This window comes from Cygnus olor, chromosome 5 (genome assembly GCF_009769625.2).
Source record: "Cygnus olor isolate bCygOlo1 chromosome 5, bCygOlo1.pri.v2, whole genome shotgun sequence".
NCBI classification, from domain to species: domain Eukaryota; kingdom Metazoa; phylum Chordata; class Aves; order Anseriformes; family Anatidae; genus Cygnus; species Cygnus olor.
In genome coordinates this window covers 16619987-16632383 of record NC_049173.1, presented here as the reverse complement: position 1 = coordinate 16632383, position 12397 = coordinate 16619987, and positions in this window count along the sequence as shown.

Genomic DNA, 12397 nt, shown 5'->3' with positions numbered 1-12397 from the left:
TGCCCAGCACCTGCACAGGCGATCCCAAACGGGCATGTCAGCAATGTCCACAGGCAGGCACTGCAGCTACCTCTGCAAACACAGGCAGGTGCTGCCTGAAAAACTTGGGTTCTCTTCTTCCCTAATAACCTCAAGGGTTTTTAGAAATAGAAATGGGTTAATATTCACCTGTGGGTCAAGGCACACGGACTCGGAACATGCCCCTCCACTTGTGCCCTTACTCAGAGCTCATCCCTTCGTGGAGAACAGGCACCCCCTACCATGCACACAGGGCTCTTCCGCAGCCCCTCCGCATCCCTCACGGGTTTTGTTTTGCCCAGATCTATGGAGCCGCATCACAGGTGGCTGCAAAAACATTGTCAAAGAATTGCAGAGGAAGGAAAGGCTAAAACCAGACCCCAGAGAGGATGTGTGCAGGTGTGACAGGTGAACCAGCGGTGGGGCTGAAAGTGTGGAGTAGTCACGCACTTGCTCAAAGGGGGACACATTCTGGATGCCATGAGCTGCAGAGGGGACACGAGGCTTAGATGAGAGCATGTGCGGGCAGAGAGCTGCATGCTTTGTGTTATTGTGCAGAAAAATTATAGAAGCTGGGTTTGGATCACTGTAATCAGTTGCTTCATCTTATCACTAATCTTTGTCTTATCGCTAATACAGACAAGGAAAACTGATCTCTTACTCTGCTACCCAAAGCTAAAAATGACTGCACCTTGGGGCCATGGCAGTGCTGATGTTTTTTGGTTGCTCTCGCCACTCTGTACCCTGCACCAGATGGATCAGCAGATTCCCCCAAGCCGGGACTTGGCAAGGGACTTTTCTAACCCACTGGGAAGCTACCACAGCCCCAGGGCACTTACTGATCCAGCAAAATGAAGCTTTTCATGCAGGATGCAATGGGGCTGCCCGTGCCCATAAAGCAGGCTCTTCTGCTCTTACCAACTCCCTCCTTCTGAGGCAATGTTAAATTTTTGGTCCCCAGGCTGTAACAAGCATATGCAACTGCCCTGTTCACTGCCCACAGCTCTTTTGATTGTCATGATGGGAATCGACGAGCAGAGCTCTCAGGAAGAGATCTTCAGGGAGACAGGAGGAATCCAGAGGCCTGCTTAAGGGCAGAGAAGTCTCCTCCAAACAAGGGGTACAGCTCTGGAGAGCTTTTGCTTAATACAGCTATTGGCTAATTTCATCTTCTGCTGAATTTACAAAGAAACTCAAAAGACAAATCCCTTCGGTCAAAAAACAATCCATCTTTTCCTCCTAATTTTGATACACAAATGGCTTTAAATACCCACTGCTGGGTAAACGCAAATAAATAATACTGACTAGAGGAAACCTGTGTTTATTTAATAAGGCAAGAATAAGCCTGGCCACAAGAAAGGAGCTACAAAAGAGACGAGGCCTTCTGGTACTAAATGCAGGAGTAGAGCAGAGGCTGTGGGTCTCCTGGTGCTGAGCGCTGGCTTACCAAGGAGCTACTGGTTTAGACGGGCCAGTGGGAGTTTCCCCCTACTTGCTGCGACACCGTTCATCCCTGGCCTGTCTCTGGCAGCTCTGGCTGAAAACCCCATCTAGAACTCATTTTGCAGCATGGTTTTACCAAGAAAGGCTGCATGCCTGGCCTCACGGGGTGGCCAGGCCTCGGGTGAGGAGCAGCAAGTTTGATTACAGCAGAGGATTCAGTCCACAGACAGTGAGACTGAAAACACAGCTACCACAAAAAGCAACTGCAGAAAACTCATTTGGGAAGGTTCCCAGTGACTGAATATCACCCAGGTTGTGTTTGTGAGTGTTTCAGCTGCAGGCAGCCAGGGACAGGTCAGGGATGGGTGCCTGAGGGCCGGTTCTTTTGCACGCTTCTGCTGCTCAGCTTCATGGTGGCAGCTGCTGTCAAAGCACTGGGAGCTGTCACCCAGTTGGTGACAGGAGCCCCTGGGCTGGGACACTGTGGTGGGGCTGCTGGAGGGGACTGTGAAGCCCCAGGCTTTGTTAGCTCTGCTGCTCGCAGCACAATTTGTTCCACCACAAGGTGCTGCGGACAGCGAGCCCCTGCTGGGGCAGCAGGGAGGGGACAGCACAGCAGCTGTCCTTATCAGCAAATCTCTCCGCTGCTCCGAGCCCGGCAAGGCCCATCGCTCATTAAACCATGCTCTCTGCCACTAATTCAGTTTCCAGCCCTGTAATTGCTGAATATCACTTCATGCACACATCTATCTATTTGCTCCACAGTCCCCACCAGGCCAACAGCCACTAGCTACCCAGATGCTGTTTGCCCAGCCTCCGCACTGCAGCCTTGCAGTTTCATGAGCAATATTTGCAATTGAAGAATGGAAGTGCAAAAATAACCAGCCTCAACAATAGGAAGAAAAAAATGAGGTTACAGCTCCCTGAGAGCTCACAGTGTGCTCTGGCTCAGGAGGCTGCCTTGCGTGCTGATGGAAGACGGCCCGGATTGCACACATACAGCCTGACACGGGGAGAAGGGCTTCACCACGGCAGCAGGTGTTTTGTGGCAAAAGCCAGACAGACCCCTGCCAGGAGCCGAGTGTTGGGGGAAAGGTGGGCTCAACAGCACTTTATGTCTTCCAGATGCTTCAGCCGGCGCTATTGTTTGTAACATGGAGAGAGGATTTGCAGAATAACTCAGCTGTGTTTAAAAAAGGCCCAGAGAGCGTGTCCAGGGTGAGAAGACAAGGAGCAGCAAGCCCAGGAGTGCAGGGTTCCTGTTTCTTGTGTGTTGGCTGTCCGTTAGCGAGGCTGGGCAGGGGACAGGGCTGTAACGCCCAGGCATGCAGAAACCCCCCTCTGCATAGTTGAGAAAAGGGGTTAAAACACAGACTGTGCCATCAAAGTTAAGCCTGACAGGAAGAAAAATCCACATTCCCATTCCATGTGCTCAGCTTTTCCCCTCTGCAACCATTCTTAAAAGAAAAACAAAGGCAAACCAGGAAAACATATCTCAGAAGAAATCCTCCCCCTCCTCTCCTGCTCCAGTGAGGGCACAGCACTGCCAGCTCACTTCCCTCCAGCCACTGGGTTCGCTGGTGCCACAGCTGCATTTTAGTGAGTTGAACCTTCACCTATGTTATGAGCAGTCCGGGTGTCAAACACACTAGTGCATCCACAAACAAACACACTGTTTGCCTTCCCTCCCCTGCACCCAAGGTGCTCACCTTCCCCTCTCACCTCCACCGCTAGATGCTGTGAGCCCAATTCACTCATTGCCAGGGCTGCATTTCCCCCACGCACCCAGGCGTGGAGGCACCACTGTAACCAGGGCTTTGTGTGACACATGGGTCACCAGCCTGGTCTAGCAGCGGGGACCTGAGTAGTTCTCTCTCTTACTCTTGCTTAGAACCTTTTCCAGAGGTTTCTTTCACTTTAGCAAGTTTAGACCCCCATGTTTATCCCTCCTGATGTTTCTGCATCATTTCAGGCAGCCCAGCTTGATGCTGGCTCTCACCTGTGTCTTCTTGCCTGTACATAGCAGCCATTCTTGCTGTTGAGCCCCGCTGCTTTTCCAACACCTTCAGTGCTGCCTTTGACATTGTTGATCCCTTCTGTAGGGCGGTGGGGAAGGTTGATCCCTCTCGCTGCACAGCAAAACCCCTTCGCTCACTTGGAGGGTCTGGTTGGAATGGCATCATGGAGGCTGGCTGCAGACAAATTCCCAGCATCATTAATGTCAGCCTAGAAAGAAAGATGTGATGGGAGGAACATGGCACGGGTTAGTCCCTCAAACCATGGGCTGGAGGTTGGCCATGTCCCACCAAACTGTGAGAAGAGGGGCCTGGAGCCACCAGCGAAGGGCTGGGCACACGCTGTCTTCACTGGGAAAGCTGGAGCCTGATCCACAGAGGAGAAGGTCTGTGGAAACCCCTGCCAAGGGGCCATTGCTCTCCGCGTAAAACAGCGGTGGCCTGTGGGTCTCCTGCCAGAGGGTCCTGCTTTGTTCCTGGTGGACTGGCCAAGAAGGAGACTCTTCCCAAAACTCCTGCTGGCCTTTCTGAGGAGACTCCTGGGAGAGGTCTTTGTACCAAGAGTGAAGCCCTGTCTACCTTTTCAGCCCACATTTGGGTTTGCTGGGGAAGCCCCAAGAGCCAGCTGCATGCAGCACCGTGCACCTGAACCATACAGCGGGGCTAACGGCGCAGGTGGCAGCTCCTGCAGGGACGATCATCCCTGCCACGCACACCCCGAACAAAGACAGCAGAGACAGCAACATCTTCGGCACCACCTCCCTCCGCCCTGCCCTTCTGAGAAGTGATGAGGAACATCCCCAGCTCTTCCCCTTTTTGAAGCGGCCGTACCAACACAAGGCCATGCTGCTACGCGGTGAGAGCATCCCGCTGCCCAGCTTCCCACCAAGCAGGACGCAACACTTGCTCTGCACCATCCAAACACCCATGGATATTGCTCTGTTGGGGGGGGGGACCTCGGGCCCCTCAGTATCCTCCAGCCTCGCAGATGTGCCCCCACAGCACCCGTGCTTCAGCTCCTTGCTTCGGGTCTTGCTCCTTGCCTCCAAGCCTCTGATTAGCGATTCTGTGGCAGCGAAACTGCCATACAGCATAAGCCAGGTTTAGACGGTGATCCCTTTAACCAGAAATGATCTCTGTCAGAACAGCTTTCTTAAATCCTGAGATAGATGCTGCTACTTGCGCTGAATTGTTTTTCTGTGTATTAGCTATTTGATGGCATTAGCATAACGCGCGTTCCCGTTTACAGAGGAAGCCTTTATCTGGGCGGTTTCACAAAAAAAAAAAAAAAAAAAAAAAATGTGGGTTTGATTAATTAAAAAAGGATGGGATTGCTGTGAGGATTTGAATGCAAATGCCCCAGCAGATGCTTCCTGATCCTCCCAGCAGAGTACATCACTTTTAATAAACTCAGAGCAGATGGCTGGCTGCGGTGGCAAAGATGCGCTGTACCAACGTGCTCCGCGCTCCCCTCCTGCCTGGCTCCCTCCTCACATCTGGAAGCCGAGAAGGCTGGATCCTTACCTGCAGCCCCCTGTTAGACCAACCTCTGCATCAGCGGTGCTGTGCTTGCTCCTTGAAGCTGAGGATGCTTCCCAGGGGTGCAGGTTTCTGCTTCGTGCCCTGCGTAAAGGCGGCGGAGCTGCAGAGCGCCCGCTGGAACGCAGAGCCTGCGGTCAGATGAATGAGGCTGCACGAGAAGCAGCAGGAGACGAAGCACGGATAGTTAGAAGTTCAGGTGTTGCTCTCTTTTCTCCTCCATGGGAGCTGGCTCCTGCTGGTTTCTAGCAGGAAAAGCTCCCCTGCTTTTGGTGTGAGCCAAGCCTGCAGGACTGAAGTGCTCTCTCCCTGAATTGCTTGCTGTACCAAATCACCACTAAAACTGTTTCTGTGTTTGCATGCCCTCCTGATGAGAACACAAGATGAGGAATCCATTCAAAATAGGAAAATTACAGAATATGAATAGTCATTGTTCTCTTGGGGCTTGCATCCCTACATCCCAGAGTCCTCTCCAGTGACACTGACATATCACTGCCGTTTTATACGAGGAATAAACTGAGCTGAAATGTTTCCCCAGTTTAAGCACATCCATTATCTGACTCCTTCCCTGCGTACTTAGTGCTGGTTAGAGCCAAATTATGCAATGAGCTGTCTCACGCCCTCACACCGATTTGCTGCCTGCTGCTGCCTGTGTCTCTGCTGGCAGCAGCTGCGGGCTGGCAGGCAAGCGCTGGAGAAGCCAGTGGGCCTGCTGGAAAGGAAAAATGAGCACCGTGATTCACTAGAAAATTGGAACCAATTTTCTGACAACAGGGATATCTGTTAGGTAGGCCTTTCCCATCCCTGGACTATCACTAGGAAAAAAAGAATATTTTTCTTGGGGGGCTGCACGGCCCAGGTGTTGCCAGCAGCTATTGCAAAGGCCGCAGAGGAAATTAAGGCAGCAGACTGACTTCTAGGTTTCTTTACCATCTGCAGTTCAAGCAATGTAACCAGAGGCAAATGAAGACTTAATTGCATAAAATGAATTAGGTCTCATGAACAGTGTTGGAGATGGGGAGCATCTAGGACATAGTTGGCAAAATTTCCAGTGTGAAATCTTTATGAAGATAAGGACTGGTACTAGGAAGCTGTGCCCTGCTTTCATGGTAAGAAATCTGGCCCGGGTGCATTGTGAAACAGCCTAGCAGAAAGACTCAGAGGATAAAATACTAAGCAGAAGAGGCTGCTAGTGAAACATCACCTTTTTAGCTAAGGCACAACAGAACAGCATGTCGATATTCAGCAGAACGATTGGCAGACTGGCAGCAGAGTCCAGGGAGCCTCTGGGAGAGGGCAATGAATCTGGAGCTCAGCAAATCCTGATCTGGGTCCCTGTTACACGCAGATCTACAAAGGCTTGGATGAGCCATGGTGGGTCTTTGTACCAACCCATCTGTAGGTGAGGAAGGATGCATCTAGCAGGGCGGTGCGTAAAGCTGAACATCCCACATTGCACGCTAAACCAGATGAAACTTGTGTGGTGAGGGTGTTGGTGTTGGTGAGGGTGGTGTGGAGACATGGTGTTCAGGGTAAGTGCAGGATGCAGTTAAGCCCTCTGGCATTAAAATTGAAGAATTGGGTCAATGGTTCTAAAGAAAAGTGGATGGATAGCAGGGATGGGGCAACTAAAGATGTCAGCTAGGATATTTTGGAGGAAGGAAGTCATAGGTAATGGGCATTACTGAAAGGAACAGAGAGGTTTGGATGGTTCTGCCCAGCATCTCGCTGTGTGGATGTCACGGCCCTTGGCCAGTACGATCCCTGGGTATTGCACGAGCTCCCACAGCCCTGAGGATAAACATCCAGTCCTCCCTGGTGCCCACTTCAACAGACACCCGTAAAACTTCGCGCCTTCTTATTTCTTGTTCAAAGGTAAAATATTATTGTGTACTGGAGGTCTGAAATTAAGATCACCACAACATGATTGATATTGGGGGATTTGAAAATACTTCATAAAACTGTGTCTTTGGTAAAATGGAGGCTTTGCTGCCGGATGAATGCCTGTCCTGGGAAGTTCTTTATTTTAAGCACCCATTTATCACTGCAGCAGGTACTGTGGGCTGCAAGCACTCAGCGACTGCAGAACGAACTTTCCCATGGGTACAAACTCATCATTCAGCTCTAATGATCCAAAGAAAAGTTTCAAACTAATCCATACAAGAAAAACGGCAGTGTCATCCCGGAATGTTCGTAAGAATAGAAACACCGTGCAAGGTCATCCCACTAATAAGGGGAGCCCCGTACGTTCTTGAAGAAGCACCTAACGTGTATCTGAAGGTTTTGAAGCAAAGCCCGTTGCTCCTGCCAGAGCAAAGGGTCAGTGCCCTGATTTCACTTGAATCCTATGGAATGCAGGAGTGGATGTGGGAGCTATGGGCTCACAAAAGAATAAAGTTACATAGGACATCAAACTTCCAGGTATTCACTTGATGATCTCGATAACAGTAAGGATATTCCCAGGTCATTCCTGGTGGTAAGGCAATGCTTCTAATACGGGAGATGAAAATTATAAAAGCATTACCCCCGAGTGGTATGGATGGGGTAGAGAGGGGCATGGGGAGGATGCCTGCATCGGGGCTCAGGCAAGCCGAGCAGCTGGCAGAGCTGAGCCAAGCCTCTGGTTGTTTTACTCACTGCACCGTTGCCTTGTTCTGTGGTGGTTTTATTTTACCCCTGAGGGTCTGACTTCTCTAATTAGCTTTTTTTTTTTTTTTTTTTTTTTTTTTTTGTTACATAGGAGTGATACATAAAGATTTCCTTTTCTCATCTCTGGCTAAATAGAAGATAACAGCTTCATTAGGCAATTGAGTGCTCTTCCAATCAAACAGCAATACTTTGTCCCCTGGGAGCTTTCTTTAACCACAGAATGCAAGCAGCTGGTCTAATCGCGCTGTGCTTGAGGCCCGCTGCAAGGGCAGTCAGGGCTGCTGGTGTTCCTGATGGTATCTTGTGAGCAGAGCGGTGGGAGCTCTGTGCCTCCCTTCCCCTTTTGCAGTGTGAATTTCCAAGGGGCCCCTCCACAGTTCCAATTAACGAAGCTTCTCTCAGAATGTGAAGAATTAACTTCTTCGCTTAAGTCAAGCAATAAACCCCAGAAGGCTGACAATTTGAAGCACTCAGATATAAACTTTTTAAATAAAATAAAATAACATAAAGTTGCTTGTGTTCCCCAGGAGTGTGCGAGCAGAGGTGGGGAGGTCAGGGCTGAACACACGACTTCTGTCTGTGGCTGTTGTTCAGATTGTGTACCTGCTCTTTATAAAGGGCTAACAAATCATCAATAGATGCAATAGGCATGTTAAAAACATGAGTAGCCTGCGATCCAGACGGCTATAAACATACCAACTGATGGTGCTAGAGAGGGACTTCGGCACAGTTATAAATAGGGCTGATCAAAAAAATATGGAAGTGTTTCTGAAAAATATTTAAATGAACAAAAGCTGTTTTCAGATCAAAGGGTTTGAAATACACATCCTTATTTTTTTAAGTGTTTGACAAGTAACCCATTCCGCTTCTGTCATTATCTGTTAAAATATCATCAAAATAGATCTTGACAGTTTGCATTGATCAAAAACCCTATAAAATGGACTGCCAGTGAGTTTTCAAGGAGGAAACTGAGTTACTCTCCGAGTGTCTGATCCTGCAGAGTTTCTACAGAAATGATCTGGGCTATCTTCGTCCATGTCAGGCTTGTGCCCGTGTCTGCACACTTCACAAGAAATTCAAAGCCAGTCAGATCCACATCTATATGAATTGCTGTTCCTCCTGCTCTGACTTCTAAAATATCAGTTATTAGTAAGTCACATCACCTGATGGGTATTTCATAGCTTCAAAGCCAGAGAGGCATACGGATTTTACATCAAAATTAAAGGAAGACAAGGGGAGAGCATGACCTCCACCTCCCAGGTGAACACAGGAGCAGTACCTGTCAGCAAGAAAGCTTATTTGTTGACAGCAGGTACACGTAACCCCTTGTGCTTGGTCTCCCAGAAGCACACATGTGGAGATGTGGTCCTCTGAGGCTCAGCTCCTCCAGAGGATTGCTGCACACCAGATCTCAAGCGCGTGGGAAGCCTGGGAGTGATTGAGGAAAGCAACAAATGTCCTTCTTGACTGCTGAGGTGGCTGAGGGAGACGTGGTCACCACCCCTCCAGCTGCATTTGCAACCAGCCTGAAGGCTCAGGGAGGTCGTGCTGTGTCCCAAGCAAGAAGCAAATGGGCTCTTTGACCAGACCTGGTTTATATGCAGCAGTTCTGCTGAGCTTTGACTGAGCTCTCCCATGTGTGAATCCTAGCCACACCAAAACTTGCTTGAAACCAGAAACAATTTCATTTCTTCGTGAAGAACAGCTTTAGATGAGCTGTGTTTTCTAGCTGTCTGTTAGCCTTGAGTTATTGGGCCTCTAAGATGACAGGGAGCATCTGGATGATTTGGCACTAAGTACAGCAGGCTGAAAAGGAGCAGGCAGCTCTCAAAAGCCAAGGAGCTCACACATCCTAGCAGGGAGGGCCAGAAGGACTTACCCCAAGAGGTCAGCTCTTGCAGCAGCTGAGAAGAGCACCAGTACTTGGCTCTCCACATCCTATCTCAAGGCAGAAGATAAGGCCACACTGGAGCTGCAAGGGACAGCAATGCTAAGCCAGCACAGATGGACAGAAGGAGGTGTCAGAAGGAGGTGACAGAAGGAGATGTCAGGCATCCCTGATGTCAGGCATCCCTGATGCCTGACAATCCCTTCCAAATCAGAAGTAGTTCTTCCATTGTGATCCACCCGTTAAGTGTTGTTCTGGGGCTTTGGAAGCATTATTAATGCTTCTGGCTTTCCAGTATACATGAAGGTTTTTTCCAGTAGCTGTACCTACAAGGAGCTTGATCCTGTACCATTCAAATTCAAATTCCCATTAATGTGACTACATGAAGACCAAGTCCTGAAGCCTTCTTCCCAAGAGCCTCACAAAGAAAGAAAGGCTGGACCATTTTCCTAAGACCCATTAGTGAGCTGAGCTATCTGGAGCTTGCACCCTTCCACAGAATAGTAGAGGAAACCTGGAGTAAGGCTCCAGTTAAATGTTTGACACCAGAGAAAGAAATTGGGTCAAGTAGTGTGTTCACAAGTGAGTCTTAATAAGCAGTGGCCGACATGGCCAGTGCTTCCTCTCCAAGTGACCCTGGAAAATTGACCCTTCTCAGCCACAACAAGGTGCACTTTCAGTAATGAGGAGCCAGCTTCAGCTCAGGATATATGTGGGCAATAGAAAGGAGACTTTCTAGGACTTTTCACTCTACAATGTTTTTAATACCGTTACAGGCTTAGGTCTACAAAAGTCTTCAGCTGACCAAAGCAGACCTGTTTAGTCTTTGGTTGCTCTAAACTGATGTTCAGAGGGATAGAAAGCATTGATGTCTGCCATTAGATACACAGAATACAAAACGATTCCTCGTCTTTATTTTTGGTGATGAATAACATTGACTGACACCTCTTTTTTACCCCCACCTTTTTAAGACTTCCTCTGAACAGCAGTTATTCCACCTTGTAGCTGACATCCTCACTGTTACCTTCACTGCTCGCCTGAGTACAGTAAAAATGGCATCATTGCCTCTGGGGAATGCTTCCCCAACTCCTCTCTCTGCAGAAGCCCAGGCTGCCAGAAACCTTCAGATGCTCAGTGACAGAGGCCAGCACTGCTTGTGTGAGGCAGCAGGCCCCAGCGCCAGGTGTAGAACTCAGCCCAAAGCTCACTGAAATGGGTAAGAGTCTGCCTATTGACCTGCATATGTTTGGGTTCAGGTTTTTAATTAATGATTTATTTAGAAATGTAAATAATAAATTTGTGCCTTACATACCCAGTGCTTACTACATGTACCTTTATCAGGTAAAACAGCTGCAGCATCCTCTCAGTACAGAAAGTCACGTATTCACTGTGGGTTTAAATGAAAAGCAAATGTAGTACCCATTTATCTTCCCTGCCTGGGGGAACCCTTCCACTTCTGCTCCAGTGGGGCTGCACATGACAGCAATTGCTTCTTACAGGGCATGAAACACGTACGAGGGTTTCACCGTGTTTGTGGTTATCTAGCTGCCTCCATAAAACAAAAAGCTGTTGTGAGCCAGTGGACGTTGTTCCAGCAAAACAAAACAAAACAAAACAAACACTAAAAACAGAGAGAAACGCATGGCTATGCTTTTCTCTCTTTCTTTCAAAGAGGAACCTGTCCCAGCCATTTTGTCCACGGAGCATGGGGACACATGGGGACACCCTTGCTCCACAGCAAGCAGTTGCTGCTCCCAAGGACAGGCACAGCAGCCCTGCAGCCTCTGCTCTCCCAGCAAGCCAAAGTGCTGGTGAGGATGGAAACCTGAGCTCCTGCGTGGTGAGGAAAAGCTCAGCTGCAGTAATTTAAGATTCTCTGGCTGCTCCTCAAGCTCTGTGCTAATGCTCTCGGGCAATTCAGTACCTGAAAGGCTACCTCTTCCTCTCCTCTGTTTAATACAGCAGGAACAGGTTTGCTTTGCCTGTAGAGAGAACAGTCATTAACTGGCGTTAACGTGCAATTTGGTGTTCAAAAACGGCCTTATCAAGAGAACATCTGAGGGGAGAGCCAGCTGCACTGCGAAGGTGCAGCTCTGCTCGGGCTGTGCGGGGAACAGCCTGACCCAGAGCAGGGGGATAGATGGGGAAAGGGGCCAGGGGCAACTGCGACAAATGAAGCTACGGTAGGAGGTTTCTTCCTTGCCCCATCCAGGCTGAGTCAGGTTGTCTGGTGCAAGCTGAGACCTCTCTGCTACTGCCTTACTGCCGGCATGTCTGAGAGCTCCAGAGTTTCTCCCCCTCCTCTCCACGATGTCTTTCATGAGGGGATAAATACATCTTGAAGGCATACAGACTCCTGAGGCATCTGTGTGTGGTGGCTGCTGAAATCAAAAGCAGGGCTTTCAGGTATCCCCCAAAGAGTTTCTGTGACACTAGTGAGTGAAGACTAAAAATGTCCCAGGAGAACAGGATACACCTGCGTGTCTTTGCTATGCTACCCATGCTATAGGTGATTCAGCTGCGGGACTCACTGGCTAGTAGCCAGGTTTGAATGAGCCATACGAGGAACCAGAATGGTGGGACTGTTCCTCTTGGAAAGGAGATGGGTAAGGGGAAAATTTAAATATCCATAAAAGCCTCACTGGTCTAGGGAAATCTGTTCAAGACCTTTTGCTTTTCCCAGCTCATAGCAGCAGGGTAAGATGCAGTTTGAAGACAACAGATATTTTTGCACAATGTTTAGGCAAGCCATGGTACTCACTGCCATGAGAAGTCCTCAGGCTGAGAATGTACCAAGTATGAAGAGAGATTTTGCTCAGGGGAACAAGCAAACTAGCTACTTTTA